The 16197-nt window shown below is 37.3% G+C and overlaps 1 pseudogene; it reads right to left on the bottom strand.

The window, feature by feature from the left end:
- Positions 1–11810: 11810 nt before the first annotated feature.
- LOC138170235 (reticulon-3 pseudogene) lies at positions 11811–14162 on the bottom strand (annotated as a pseudogene).
- Positions 14163–16197: the final 2035 nt, after the last annotated feature.

Here is a 16197-nt window from a genome sequence, read left to right on the forward strand (position 1 = left end):
ACACAATGAGAAGATGAAAAGAGGTTAGAACCCACCTTAAGCCAATAAACATTTGGTCTTCTTGTGAAGCTGGGTAACAATGGCAACATGTTTAGAATACAAAGTCATTTGAAAGTTCTTAAAGAGAAGGATGGCAGAAAATTATATGGAATATCATCTCAAAAAATGGAAACAAGAGTTTACAGAAAATTTGGCATGAGGCCTAAATGAGCCAGATTACCTGTAGAACATTTAAGGATGAAGTAAGGAGACAGACCATGAACAGATAAAAGTGGAAGATATTTACCAAGATTTTTGTAATTTTTCTCAATCAATGATTTGCATTTTAATTAAAGTCTTGATTGAGGGCATGAAAAAGTAGAAAACAGGTAAAGAAAAGGAATATGGGAAATACAGCTGGATCAATTTATATTGGGAATAAATAAAAGAGGTTCATGCTAGGATCAACACAATTTTGAGGGCATTGAGATACTGATTCTTAAAATAGTGGAAAGAGGTGAGGTTAATAAACTTCTGGAAAAAATCACGGACCTCATTATTACCAAAAAGGTGATTGAGAAAAACGTTATTAATAAGCAACAATTCTTATGACTACTTTTCCATATCTACAAAATCTTGATGAGAATAATTCAAAGCATTTTGTCTGATTTTACTTATATGCAAGGGAGATACTTTGATAAAGTATATCCTTTAAAGTGGCTTTTTGCCCTTCTAAGTCATTTAAAAATATTCATCAAACAATAAGTAAAATGGAATCTTACATTCTCCATACCTTTTGAAAAACTAGTATGACTGTAAAGTTAGGGCATGCTTTACAAAATATGAAAATGAAACAATCATGCTTCCGCCAAATATTTTATATTATACAGCATAGCATATCTTTATAGTCACTCAATTTATATAAAGGTTAAGAAAATACAAAATCTCATTGTGTTTATTGTTGAATATAAAAACAACAACTCTAATTTGATAGAACAGAAATTTCTTAAAAGCTCTCCTATAAAAAGGCATCTTCCTTACACATGTGAAAATCATATAAAATAACTTGAATGATATAACAACAGAAATCACTTTGTTCAATGACTGGTTATTAACATCAAGTGAGGCATACAACAGGGAAACATGTACTTGCCAAATGTATTTGTCTTACCATAAAAGATGTCTAGTATGGAGTCCAAATGGAAAAGGAATTGCCTGTATATAGTGAAAATCCTTTTGATGCTCCTGTTTGCAGATGGCATTGTGGGTTTCATCAAGTTTAAACACATTTTGGAGTTTTGTAAATGTCTTCTAAAACTGGTTACTTAAATGAGTTTGGTCTAACTATTCATATAGAACAAAAGCAACAAACTGATGGAGAATTCCTATTGGTCCAGATAATGATATATTGTTGAATCAACAACCTATGTAGGGTCTCTTCAAAACACTACACATTAAACAATGAACTGCACCTAGAATTGAACAAAAAGAGAATAGACTGCTTTGTGGCATCTATCTATTCCTTTCTCTTCGCTCATAAAGCCATTACTATGTTTAAGATCCTATGATACCCATATCCTGACTATTATTAATACTTTGACAAATTGGTGATCACATCAATTTAATTACTCGTGTCAGTGGTACAGATTACAACCCAATCATGCCTTCTCATTGTGTAAGACCTTTGTCCAGATCCTTCCATAAATCCTTCACAACAATCTTATCTCTAGGAAATTTGGCAGTGTTTTTAATGACTTCAACCTTCTCCTTGAAACAAAAGCAGATGCCTCTTTTATATCAATATTTTTTTAGTATTGCTGTATGGAGTCGAGTGACCAAAGAGTTAATGTTGCAGATCACAAAATGGGCAACGGAGAGGTACATTGTTGGTATGAATAGACTGTAACATGTTACATGTAACATGTAAAGAACTACATAAGAGAAGCAACATAAATCACTTTTACTAGGGAGATGTATGAATAAAAAATGAGATGATCTGGTCATGTAGAGCAAAGAATAACCAATGCTCAGCCTGTGTCCTCTGCTGATACATATACAATACAAAGAAATCTAGAAGACCCTACCTGCTCATGTATCAAGTTGTTGTGAAGAATTTATGGGAGGATGCGAACAAAGATCTTACATAATGAGAAGGCCTGGGTAAGTTATAATCTGCACCACTGGAGGGAGTAACTACATTGATAAAATCACAGATTTATCAAAGTATCAATAGTAGTCAGGAAAAGAATATCATAGGGTTTTAACTATGGTGATGACCTTACAAGGGGAGAGAGTGGGACAAATAGAAACAATAAGTGTCATGGAGATAGAGGCCATCAGACATTCAGACTGATTGGATAACAGAGGTACTAGAAAGGAAGGAGAAGAATCAAGGACGACTCTAAGTTTGTGGATTTGGGTAATTTGAGGTGTAGTAATATCAGCCAAGAGAAAGAAAAAAGTTTGGAGGATGAATAAGCTCAGGGGAAAGATAATGAGTTTCATTTTCTGTAAAATGAGTTTCAGATACCTTTTAAATATCCACATGGAGATGTCCAGCAACGTGAGACATGGGGCAAGAATTCGATTTAAACAAAAGGAAAAAGACTAGGGTACAGAATAGAGAAGTCACGGGCACAGCTCTAAATGAATGCATGGTAGGCAAGGAGGGGTGGGATTAGGTCACTAAGAAAGTATTGAGAAAGAAGAGATGAAGACCCAGGACAAATATAACTTAGGAGCCGATAGTGGATGATAAGCCAACAAAAGGAAATGGAAAAGGAACGATCAGAGAGTCAACTAGATGAGCACATTTTCATGAAAACTGGATACGGCAGACTATAGATTAGAAGTGGGTAGGATGACGCTACTGGTAGAGGAAATAAGAAGAAACAACTCCCAGAGAGGGAAGAGAAGAGTAATATAATATAGTTCCTTCATCACTAAAATGAGTGTCAATATAAGGTATACCATGCCTTCTGTAATTTATAGTGAGAAGTTATATTCACAGAAGGGGAGTAGCTCAAAACTTAGTGACTTCCTCCATTTATTACCAATACGCTTTGGTCAGTTAGTTGTGATATAAGTTTCTTTTCTTACAAATGCCATTATATTCAATGGGAAAAAAGAGTCATCATCTACATTGCAACTACTAAGGCTGATTTTCAGAGGGATGTTTTTCATGCTCTATGCTAGCCTCTGCAGGAAACTGAGTTGAGAGCATGCATGCTATTTTACCATTGGCCTGAAGGCAGCCATGAATCATGATGCTGGGTTCAGCCTTTTGGTCATCTAGAAGGTAAACTCATCAGTTCTCTTGTGAAGTGTAATATCCAACACGTCCACCTACATTCCAGTCCCACCAGTGAGATACTTTAAGAGAAATTGTTAGAGTAAGCACGAGTGCTTTGCAAATTTAGTTATTTGGGTTTTGGTCTCCTTTGTTACAGTTAGCAATTTATAAGGCTGGAAACTATTCTTCACTTTGAATGAACTTATACTTCCCATTTTAGTTCCTTTGTTAACTCAGAGCAGATTAGACACAATCTGTAGGGGTTTTTTTTTTATTTGTTTGTTTGTTTGTTATTTTGGCCCCTTAATTTTTTCTGAATTCTAACCCATTTCTGTTACTTAGTAATAAGAATTTACATTAATTTTATGGTTACAGAACAGTCCAATTCTCATTTTTATTATATTCTCTCATGAGATAATAATTTCAGATCTAGAAGAAAACTTAAAGAACATCTGATCCAATCCCCAATTAATAGATGAGAAAACTAAGGTTCCAAGAATTTAAGTGACTTTTTCAAAGTGACTCAGCCAGTAAGTAGCAGAGCCAGTATTTGAACCCATATCCTTTGACTCTAAAACTGACATTCTTACAATTGAACTATAAAAAAATACAAATATCATCATTTTCATTTTATAAATTGAGAGTGAGGCTCAGGAAAATGACTTGTCCAAGGTCACACAACTAGTTAGTAGGAGAATTAGCAAGTAGTATGCAAAATGAAATATTCTGATACAGGGATGATTGTGAAGAAAGACATTGATTGACTTTGTAGATATTTTAGATTCACTTATCTTTGTACATTACCTCCCCACTTCCAACCACAACAGAATCCAAACTCCTTAACGGAAGAAATATTTTCATTTCTATCTTTGTAGTCCTGGTACTTAGCACAGTGCATCAATTGAACTGAATTGAGGAAATGGATTTAAAATGTTCTGAATTCGTTTTCTGCTTGGAAATCTCAAAGACAAAAGATCTTTAAAATCTATTCTTTTAATTGGTAACTTGCTTTCACATTATCTTCATTTCTGAACATAATATATCTCTTCCTCTTCCCCTGTATGGGAAACTATCTCTTGTAACAAAAATTTAAAAAGATAGAGTGGGAGAAAGTGTTTCACCAAAACTAATATGTCAAACATGTCTGACTTGACATATAATATTCCAAATCCTGCCTCTTCATGAGGGGAAGGATGGACATTTTTTTCTCATCTATGGGGCCATACTTGGTCATTATAGTCACAGAGCATTTTTTCTTTCATTACTGTATATATAAACAAGATGAAAATGTTGTTGCTATTCTTTGTTACTATGTAGGTCATTGTTATGTTTGAAAGGGAAAATATATTTTTGTGGGTTAAATGACATTTACTTAAATGTAAAAATAAAACAGTTCACATTGCTAGTCAACAAGAAATATAGATCTCAAAAAATGAATAGAATGTTCTTAATTAAAAGAGAAAGCTGGAAAAGTCATAGGAAGTAGATAAGTTGACTTAGGAACAAAGTGTGAAGAGAGTGTAACTCAAATGCTGAGAGATTAATTAATTAGTTAATTAAGACATTATATGCCAATCCTTGTGCTGAACACTAGTAGTACAAATACAAAAAAAAGCAAATATAGTTCTTGCCCTTAAAATGCTTACACACTAGCGAGCAACACTCAAAGGGGAGTAGTGGCCAGAGAGGAATTTTGACTGGTGAGGAGCAGTTGATGACTGGAAAGTGGAGAATGAAGTATAGATTTAATTTTCCTGAAATTATGCTCTCAGATTGGCAGACAATAATCAGGAGCAGGGATGGGAATCCAGAACGGAAAGAAGGATGAGGACTGAGAAGAGGCCATTAGATTTTCAATTCAGTGACGAGGTCAGAAGGCAAATTGTTGAGGGTTTAGAAAAGAGTAAATGGAGGGTTAAGTATAGATATTAAATATAGACAGCTATTTGAAATTATTTACCTGAAAAAGGAAGAAAGATATAGGATGATAGCTGTGGGAAGAGTAGAATCTAGTGAGGGATTTTTGAGCATGAGAGGGACTTAGGTTTATTTATAGGGAGTAGGGAAGGAACCAGTTGATACGGAGAGATTAAAGATGACAGAGACACATGGAGACACACACATATATACACACATACAGAGAGAGAAAGAGAGAGAGAGACAGACAGACAGACAGACAGAGAGAGAGACAGAGACAGAGAGACAGAGAGAGACACAGAGAGAGAGACAGAGAGAGAGAGAGACAGAGAGAGAGAGACAGAAAGAGAGACAGAGAGAGACACAGAGAGAGAGAGATGATGATGATGATGATGATGTTGAGGATAGTGTATTTAAGAAGATGGGAAGAGATGTGATTAAGGGCACATATATAAGACTTGGCTTTGGCAAGCAGAAGGACCACCTGATCATCAGAAGGAAGGACAATCCATCTGTGTAGATGAAAGATAGCAGCATCAATGATCCTTATGGAAGTACCAGCCTCTTTTCCTCTCTGAGGCTGCCCATTTTGTTGTTCAGTCGTTTTCAGTCATGTCCAACTCTTCATTATCCCATTTGGGGTTTTCTTGGCAAAAGTACTGGAGTGGTGTGTTGTTTCTTTCTCCAGCTTATTTTACAGACAAAGAAACTGAGAAGAACAGAGTTTAGTGACTTGCCCAGGGTCATACAGTTAGTAAGTGTCTGAAACCAGATTTGAACTTAGGAAAATGAATCTTCCTGACTCCAGGCTCAGCACTCTATCCACTGCACAATATGAAAGCAAAACTTGTCCAGACTTCTGGACAGATGTTCCTAAATTGGTCCTCATATTTTCACAACTGACTGTATAGTCAGGAGCGAAAGCAAGAATATCAGCTAAGATCTCTCTGTGGTAGAGCAGTATAGTTTTGGGGAATCTTGTTACCTGGGTGGCTTTTTCTACTGTCTATGTTTCTGTTTCCCTGTACCTTATATGTGTCCTTGGGGAGAATCTTGTTCAGTAGGTTAGATTGTGTACTATTGGAAATCTTCAGGCATAGCACATAGCTGAAGCCTAGGCTGTCATTGAGCTTTCACAAAGTGATGGTTACATCCCTGACAACACCTTCTTACATGCATCCTCTTTCTACTGTGCATGCATGGGGACTAACCTTTGTAGGTCAGAGGTTAAAGGACCCTGCTATATCACACAGCCATAATCTCAATATGAAAAACATGAATTCATCACAGAAAATAACATTAGGTATTCCTCAGTAGGACGTTCCATTCAAACAAAAAAGAACAGGTTGTTATCTTTTATCTACAGAGTTAATTTATCAATATAATCTCAATCTTTAGTATTCTCATATCTCTGCAGGAAGAATTGTCACTTTTTTTAAAGGCCAAGATATGGGAGGCATTGTGGGGCAATAGGAAACAAGTTAGCTTTAGAATCAGAGGGTGTTGGTTAAATCTCAGCTCTTATTTCAGCCTCAACCCCTTGGAAATTGCTACCACTGTGGTCTTGGGTTGGGCACATTATTTCGCTTCCCTGCGACTCATTTTTTCTAATCTATAAAATGAGGAGATTGTATTAGATTGTCTCTGGGGTCCCTTCCAACTCTAAATCTATGATCCTATATTTTAGCCATGTCCTTTAAATTCTGTTGAAGGAGAAAGAACTCTGGTAAATGTATGTTAGTAGAAAAAAAAATGATTGATAGCCTATCAGTATGTGATACAGTTTTAGCTGGAATATAGGACTGGAAAGGATATTTGGAGGTCATCTAGCCCAGTGGTGTCCAACTCAAATAGAAACAGGGACCACTAATCCAAACCTGAGGATCCCCGTGGGCTGCAAATTGACTTAATTTTAACATGTAGTGTTATCTATGTCTCACTATATGTTTATTTGTTTTGTCAAATACGTCCCAATTTCATTTTAATGAAATTTGGGTCTTACTTGGGAATGGTGAGGACCACATGCACATTGCTGCGTGTTTGATACCTCTGATCTAACCCATCCATCCACCAGACACATAGCAATGGATATCATTTTAAAGAGCTTCCTTTTCTAGCCTATTCTTTCAGAAAGCAAAGAATGCATTCATGTCCTAAAGACATTTAAATATGGTGGTGAAAGCACAATTGCACTGACTTAATTAGTAGAAGAAGTAGGAAGAAAACCCAGATCTCCTACCTGTCAACCCCAAGCCCTTCCTACTATATTCTTCTCCCGATGATGATGATGATGGATGTTTAGCTAACACTTGAGAAATAATACGTCTTGAGTCTCTCACCTTCTCCTTGTCCACAAAACGGAGAGTTTGGGGCTAGAGAATAGCATTTGAAATTGGTTAAATGACCAGGCTCAAAGTCTATTAATTAATGGTTTGATACTACCTTGGGGAAAGATCATTAGTAGAAATGACAACAGAATATCAATAGGGATTGGACCTGGGATTTCACTGGTATAGGGAACAACTAGGTGAGGAAACTCTCTCCACAAATGTATATTGGCACATATGGTGCAATTGTAGCCTTAGAGATTTGTCTAAAGTACTGATTACACAGCCAGTATGTGAAATAGGCAGGATGTGAACCAGCTTTCAAGGCCTACTCTCTGTCCACTATTCCATCCCACCTCAATAATAATGACAACCATTCACATAGGCATAACTCTTTATGGAGCACTTTCCTCACAGTTATATGAAGTGAATAACATAAATTATTGTGCTTTTTTTTATTAATGAAGAAACTGAGACTTAGATTGAAGAACTTTAGTCGTCATGTAGTAAAGCAAATAACCAAGTGCAGCATCAATGCAAAATTTACAGCGCCCATGATCATGATAAAGACTGTGACTATAAGTATCGCATGACGTTCAATCACAAAATATACCAGATTCTCCAGATAGAGGATAGAACTGAAGGATTTATTTGGACACCAGGAAACTGAATCCCCAAACCAGTAAGCTGATTCCATCATAGTAACAAAGATATTCAGAAACCATGATAACACTGAGAGCCACAGCATCTTCAGCCTTCCTACAAACCAATACAAGATCAATATTTACTCATGAGCTTATCTGACTCCTTGTCTGAGTGTTCTCTCTCCCACACTCTTCTGATTAGCTCTGAACCAGTTTCCTGTGGGCTCTGATTCCCTTCAGCAAACCCCTCCCACCACAGGCTCCATTCAGCCTATAGGGGGCAGTGTTTACTTTCAAAGCAAGAGAGGTCTTCAAACTCCCCCCTAGGTCTATTAAGGGGCAGGGAAGATCTTCAAGTTCCCATTCCCATTATACCAAGTCAGAATTTGACCTTGGGTTTCCTGATTCTGTGCTCCATCCTCTTTATCCTACATCATGATGCCTCTGAATGGAAGAATGTGGATGTGCATGTATATATGCATGCATGTATGCACACAGTGTATATAAATATGTGTGTAGATATACATATATGTTTTGTATGTGTATGTGAATGTGTATATTCATGTATATATATTTATTGTATCTGGCACAGATGAGGGTATAGATATCACAACTATCAGTTTTGCAGATGACATGAGTCTGGAAGGGATAGTTCACACATTTAATAGAAGGATATGGATGGAAATAGGTTAGAATGATGGGCTGCATCAAATAAGATTAAATTTAGAAGGGATAAGTATAAAGCCTCACACTAGCACTCAAGAAATCAACTAGAGAATGAAGAAGGTGTTGATAGACATCAACTTGTGTAAAAAACATTGAGGTTTTAGACTTCGTAGTCAAAAAAAGTTAAAAGCAATCTTTGGTTACATTAAATTGGTGGTGTACTATAGAGGACAAAATGATGGACTTGGAGTCACGAGCTCCTGACTTCAAATCCTGCTTTTCCTATTGCATTTGTATGATCCTGGGGAAGTCTCTTACTCTCTCTTGGCCTCAATTTTCCCATTTTTAAAATGGCAGTGGTAATAGTCACTACTTACAAGATGTGTTGTGAGTACCAAGTGAGGTTAATAAAAGTACTTTGCAAAATTCAAATCACTGTATAAATGCTAATTATCACAATTAAGAGAGCCATGGCATAAAGGACACAGGATGAGGAGGTCTCCATTTTCTCTGCCTTAATCAAATCACTTCTGGAGTATTTTCTTTGGTTTAGGGTACCACATTTCAGGTATGAAATTAACAAACTGTAGCGTATTAGGGAAGGGTGCCCCAGATACTTAGGGTGACTCAAAAACTTGCTCAAAGAGGGTAGTGTGAAGAGCAGATAATCTGAGAAGGCATAACCAGGACTTTATATCTGGCCCCCAGAATTTGAAGAAACTGTTTCAGAAACTTCTGAAGAGAGAGATTAGACTTGTTAGGCTCGGCTCCAGGGAACAGAATTAGGAGCAATGGATGGAAGTTATAATGAAGTAAGGTGAAAAAATTCTGACAAAAACTGTCAAAAAGTGAAGTAGGCTCCTTTGGAAGGTAATGAGTTCTCCATAATTTCAAATAGAGGGTAGTTAAACATTTTATTAGGGATGATGTAGAGAGAGCTTTCTGACACATATATAGCTTGGACTAGACCTCAGAATGATTCTTTCCTATGCTAAGATTCTATTACTCTGTAATGGTTAAAGAACTCTCCATGAGGGCAAGCCTTTGGGGGGATTAAACACAACAGTTGTGCCTACCTGATATCCAGTGACTATCAATATAGTAAAAATATTTATCTAACCAAGTGTTTGTTGTATAGACAAGACGGATTTTTTTCTTTCCACTTTTCAACTTAAAGTGCTAGAATTTTGTAGGTCTAATTCCAAGAGACTCAAACCCAATTGTTTATTTCCATCTTCAGTCGTCTTGTCACCCAATAAACAAGCAAAAACAAGCAAAAATATCCCCAAATACTACTTTGTTTTCATGGCCAAAGCACAGAAGAGAGGGGGACAATTATTTTGTGAATATGAGACTATGGGTCTGCATGCCCAGTTCATAAAATTCAGGTCAAAGTAAATGTACTTTTAAGCTGGCAAGTATTTGGGGCTGTATCTAGCCATGCAAAGCAAAAACCCAAGCTGATTTTCTTAGTCGTTTGTCTCCCTTAATTCTTTTTGCTTCAGTTCTCTGACTATTTCAATTTAAAGCATTTTAGTTCTGAGTTGTTCAGAAAATATCTTCAAGTCTCCATCTACTTCACAAAGATTTTCAAATCTTTCCTTATTTGAGATCAGTGTGTCTGCGTGTCCCTAAGTTCATACATTGCTGATTGTTGAACATTGAGATAGATCCCAAGGACATTGAATTTGGATGCCTTTGGTAAAGATATTTTTTCAAAAACAAACATTCCTTTTGTTATCTAATGGTTAAAAAAAAGTGTTTATTTTAATGATTAAAAATGAGGAAAAAGCATTTGTTGGAAGGTTGGGAGAAAGAGAAGGTAGAACAAAAGCTAAGATTATTCAACTAGTTTGGAAATATTTTGACCCAAGGGAAAATACTATATAGTTAAAATATTGGCATAATGTATTTGGATTGCTTATTAAAGCAATATAGATACATTCAAACCGTTCTTTATAAAAACATAGATACTCCCAATTAGAAGGAGGCATTTATGATAAAGGAACAAAGAACATACCCTTCTACCAAATTTCACCTGGCAATTTAACCAGGGATTAACCAGGGCATAGCAGAGCTGCCCTGCCTGCTTCTGGATGAGCTTTCAGGCTAGCTTAGCACTTTGGTACTTTGAAGATGATAGACCTCCCTGGACTTTATAACCAACTGTGGAAGCTAGCTCAGCCCTTAGGTATTTTGGTGATGATGAAGAAATCCCCATATCAGTAACTTTTAAAAGATATTTATCTCTTTTCTTCCCTTCCCAGATGCCGAGTGTATTATACCCTTCAAGCCTGTTGTTCCCATAGGGCAGCTGCAGTAAAGGGTCTCAACATGGTGACCTTAAATCTGAACCATTAGCCTTCTTTCCTTGGTTTTCCTTTCCTGAGTGTAGTTGCCTAATCAGCAATACTCAGGTGTCCAAGTCTTAGAGGAGGCCTTATGAATTCCACAGGTTGAAGATCCTGAGTCCTCTGGTCAGAGCTGATTACACCAGAGAATATGCCACAAAATGGGGACAGGACAAGGGAGGGAACACAACCTAAATCCTAGGCCAGACGGTCCACAAGTCATCTACCTCGAGGGTAGAAGACAAAGTGAAGTGAAAATAACAATGCCTATTGAACAGACCTCTTCATTTTCCAATGTTGATCTCAACCTTTCAGCAGAGCACAGCAGAAGCTAGTATAACTATTTGTTCATTTTGTATAAATTTCAATGCATATGGGGTATCATAGTCGTTACAATAATTTTGTTCAAATGTCAAATATTTTTTAAAGCTTAGAATACAGACAAGCTGAAAATGAGCATTTTCCTTCATAAGGATGAGTAACACTGGTTTATAACTATTAAAAAGTGTTTTAGTAAGTGTTGGATGTCTCATTTCTGAGCTGTCATCTTGCCTTTTTCTTTAGGATGTCAGAGTTTTGCTTGGATCTTTGCAACAATTGACTTGATCAAATCACATATAAGCCAGCATAGTGTTTAATCTCTCTGATACTTTTCATACACAATTGGAACACTGAATACCAGCAGTTTAGCAAAACTCAGAAAATAATCCCACTAAATTGTACGTGACATATGTTCACATATGTCATCAACTATATAAACCTTAAACTGTCTTTGAGGAATGCACCAGCTCTTTCATCAGAAGAGAGACGGGTTTGAGACCTCTGTTGACATGCTCCATAACCACATTCACAGAATTGGGGGAAGCTTCCAAGGACAAATAAAGGTCCATATCCAGGAAGTCTTTGAATGATTGGCCTTCTTCTGACTTCTGTATAGCATTGATGACTTGTAGACCTTGAAGCTGGTGGTGACAGAGAGAGAAGCCAAGTTGAGGTAAGACACCACAGTGATGACCCTGAAAGCTGCTAGGGAGAGTAGCATGATCAGTGTGTGTGTACCAAAGACAAGCCTGTACTACACTATATCCCACCAGAAGATGAGGTCGTGCACTGCTCAAGATTAGATACAGTTCTTACCCCTCAGGTGAAACAAAATATTTTTAAAATGTTTCTGTCGGTATGTACTTGTGGATCCAACCTAATAGACATTATTAAGCATCGGCCGTATGCTAACTTCTGGGGATACTATTTAAAAAAATAGATAGTCCCTGCCCTCAAGGAGTTTACAATCTAATGGGGGAGGGTGGAGAAAACACACAAAAGAAGGCAGGGAAACTTAGGGTTGAAGGAGAGCCAGGAGACATCTTGTTCTGTGGAATTGGAATCAGGCAGAGAAGCAGAGTAGAATGAGGATCTGAGTATCCAGTCCATCAAGTACAAGGGTCCAGAGAAGAGGCTTCCACACCCTTAGTGGAGTAGGAGAAGGCACAGCCCCCTAGCCCTCTTGGATCTAGCTGCAGTTTTTACCCTTAGAATAGCATAGCTACATAATAGTTTTATGACAAACTATAGATGGCTTAGAATAATCTATAGTTTTCTTCTGAAAAATCAGCCCATAAGAAAGTATAAGACTAAGCTGATTCTAATGAAAAGAATTCCCTTTCATAAAAGTGAACTACACATGAGATTTTTAATGGTAAACATCCACTGATATATCTTCATATTTTGACACATGAAACAAACAATAAATTCCATTTCAAGCTCTTAAAATCTCCAAATATTTCTCAAGGTCTTACATTTAAAAAAACAAAACCTGGAAATATGCTTTAGTACTCCGTTTTCTAAACAAATTTGCATTTTAAAGGAAAAGTCACAAACATATCACTGTTCCATTTCGAGTTTAATCCAAAGCAATTCTCTCAAGAGATGGTTTTTCTGTGAAATTTTCAAGTCTGTTACCTCGTTTCCAACAAATAAAAGTGTGTGGTACAAAGTTCAACCCACAATGATAAAAATTTGTTTAAAAATCTAGATTTAAGATTCCTTTGAAATTAAAAAAAAGTATGTTATTGTCACTTATTATAATCCTGACTGGTTTCCCACTGGGCCATCAACCACTGCTGACCGCAGTATTTAGATGGGAAAGCAATGAAAACAAATGAGATGTTAATGAAAACCCCTTTATGTACACACATATATGCAAGATAAGTAACATATATGTGCCAACAGTTGAAAGGAATCTATAAATACTATAATATTTCAATACCTATTTTCTAGTATTTAAGAATTAAAAAGGGTTAGATGGTCTTGGTATAATTCTGCAATGAGGGGACTGGCCAGTGGGGCATTAGAAATATCCTAAATCCTCAAAGCATGAGCACTAAACTCTGCCTACTATTTACTTATGTTGTGGTTTCATAATTCAGTTTCTATAAGATGAGATGACATGTAATAGAGGGGTCCTGATCCCTAATTCACAGCTTCTGCAAGGATTTCTTTGACTCTTACCTGTCCACTTTCTGTTGTTTCTGATTATTTTTTAGTAGTCTTTCAGTCACGTCCAACTCTTCAAGACCCTATTTGGGGTTTTCTTGGCAAAGATACTTCAGTGGTTTGCAATTTCCTTTTCCAGCTCATTTTACAAATAAGGAAACTAAGGCAAACAGGATTAAGTGATTTGCACAGGGTCACACAGCTAGTAAGTAACTGTCTGAGGCCAGATTTGAACTCAGGAAGATGAGATTTCCTGACTTCCTGGCCTGGCACTGTATCCACTGTGCCCCCCAGTTCCCTACCTGTTCACTTACTGGCTGGTAAAGAAGAGGCTTTTGATTGACTGCTAAGTCAGAAATGAGTGTGCCAAAATCAGCCAAAATGAGATCTCTCTTCCCTAGGAGCAATTGAGGCAGGACCTACTCTAAAACTCCAGGTAGGGGAGGGGCCTGGGCCCCTCTCTCACCCAGCTGTCATGAAGCCTGGCATGCATGGTGCTGCTGTTTTCTTGTCTCTGTTGTGTTTCCCTGCTTTTGAATGAAGGAGTATTAAAAATGGAAGAATTGGGTGGCTAGATGGTGCAGTGAATAGAGCACCGACCCTGGAAACAGAAGGACCTAAGTTCAAATACGGCCTCAGACACTTAACACTTACTAGCTGAGTGACCTTGGGCAAGTCACTTAGCCCCAATTGTCCTGCCTTCCCCCTCCAAAAAATTAAAAAAAATGGAAGAATCTTGGTATTTTGGGAAGGTTGAAAGACTCAGCAGAGGTCCAAAAGTCATTCCTTGGAAGGAGTCAGACATGAAGAGTGACCTGTTTGGCCAATCCATCAGTGGAGTCATCTGGAAGCCATGATGTCATACAGTAAGCAAGGGGGTAATGTCCTTTGGCTATGTGGCCTCTGGAAGTAAGTTCAGTGGTCAGAAGAATGTTTGTAGCTACCATTTAAAGTTTAGCCAAATTCTCCCGAAGGACAAAGATACAAAGGTGAGAGTGTGTCCCATTTAACACAGACATTTTGTACTTCTAGTTTTACTGTAGCTTCTTGATAAATATACCTGAGGAAGGGGTAAACTAATATTAATTGATTATCAGTGATAATAAAGAGATGTAGGGGCGGCTAGGTGGCGCAGTGAGTAAAGCGCTGGTCCCGGAATCAAGAGGACCTGAGTTCAGTTCCAGCCTCAGACACTTAACACCCACACACACACACAAAAACTAGCCGTGTAACCTTGGGCAAGTTACTTAACCCCAATTACCCTCCAAAAAAGGCAAAAAAAAAAAGGAGATCTAAACAGGCTAAATTATATTGGGGGGCACTAATCATCAATGGAATGACTGAGGGGAAAACACACAGGAATAGGGACTTGAACCAACAGCATCAGAAGAACTCCAATGCCCCTCAGGAATACTTCCAGATCCTGAGGAGAAGATATAGCCAGCCAGGCTCTCCATTCTTGATATGCTAGTGCATATATGGATTGGAAGAATAAGTCCAGAGCTTCTCTACAGTTGCCTGAAGTGAAAGGACTAATTGTGTCATTTATTATTTATTTAGAACCCATAGAATTCTTATCATTTTAAAGAATAGAGGAGATATAGTACTTGTGTTTTCAGAAATTATAATCTAATATACACAATGACTTGTCCTAGGAAGTGATTAATAATTGTTTGCTGAAGGAATAGAAAAGAAAATATATAGAAAATTCGATCAATGGAAGAATCATTAACATTTGAACTCAATTCTAAAATAGCCATGTGGGAAAAGTCAGCAGAGAGGATGCCTTTTGCCTTTCCCTGAACTTAATCCTTTCTGAAACCCTGTGAAGTCAATAGGAGTGTTATTTCCCTGCCTCTTCCTTTTACTTATCAATTGGCCCCAGGCTACCAAGATTCCCCTCAGAGTAGCCTGGTGGGAAGAGAGACCTCTGGGGGTATTTTTCCATCCTTTATTTATAGTCATACAGATCCTATTGGAATACCTAGGCAGGAGATGATGTGGGTGTTCACACTACTTTAAATGGGCTCAGAATCTGCTATTGCAACTCTAATGAAATGGAGAATCATGATGTCTAACCATCTTTCCTGACATCTCATCCTAAGATCTTCTAAATCATCTTTTCTGAAATTTCCCCAAACCTTTGGGCTTTGTTATCTGCCCTGCTTCTGCAGCCTTAGTACTGTGGGCACTTTAAAAAAAAATCTGCCCTCAAGGTGGAATATTTTAACCATGTCATCACTGCCTCAAGCAGGCATTATTTTGCTTCTTTTTTTCTATTTGAATCCTCAGTGGTTGGCAAACAGTAATAACTTACTAAGTTTTTACTAAGCATTTACTAAATGCTTTTTTATTCTTTTATTCAATAACTCAGTATTCAGTAAACCTTTGAAAAGAACTCCAGCAAAGGACAAGACATTGGAGTAGCAGGAGGTAATGACATTAAGCTCTTATCCACAACTCCTCTGAACAAGTCTAGAAAATGCACCAGATTAAAACTAGGGAAATCTAGAAAAAGTTGCAGTGAG

This window comes from Petaurus breviceps, unplaced genomic scaffold (assembly GCF_028583685.1).
Source record: "Petaurus breviceps papuanus isolate PSGF00001 unplaced genomic scaffold, PetGlider_PUasm1.0 38, whole genome shotgun sequence".
NCBI classification, from domain to species: domain Eukaryota; kingdom Metazoa; phylum Chordata; class Mammalia; order Diprotodontia; family Petauridae; genus Petaurus; species Petaurus breviceps.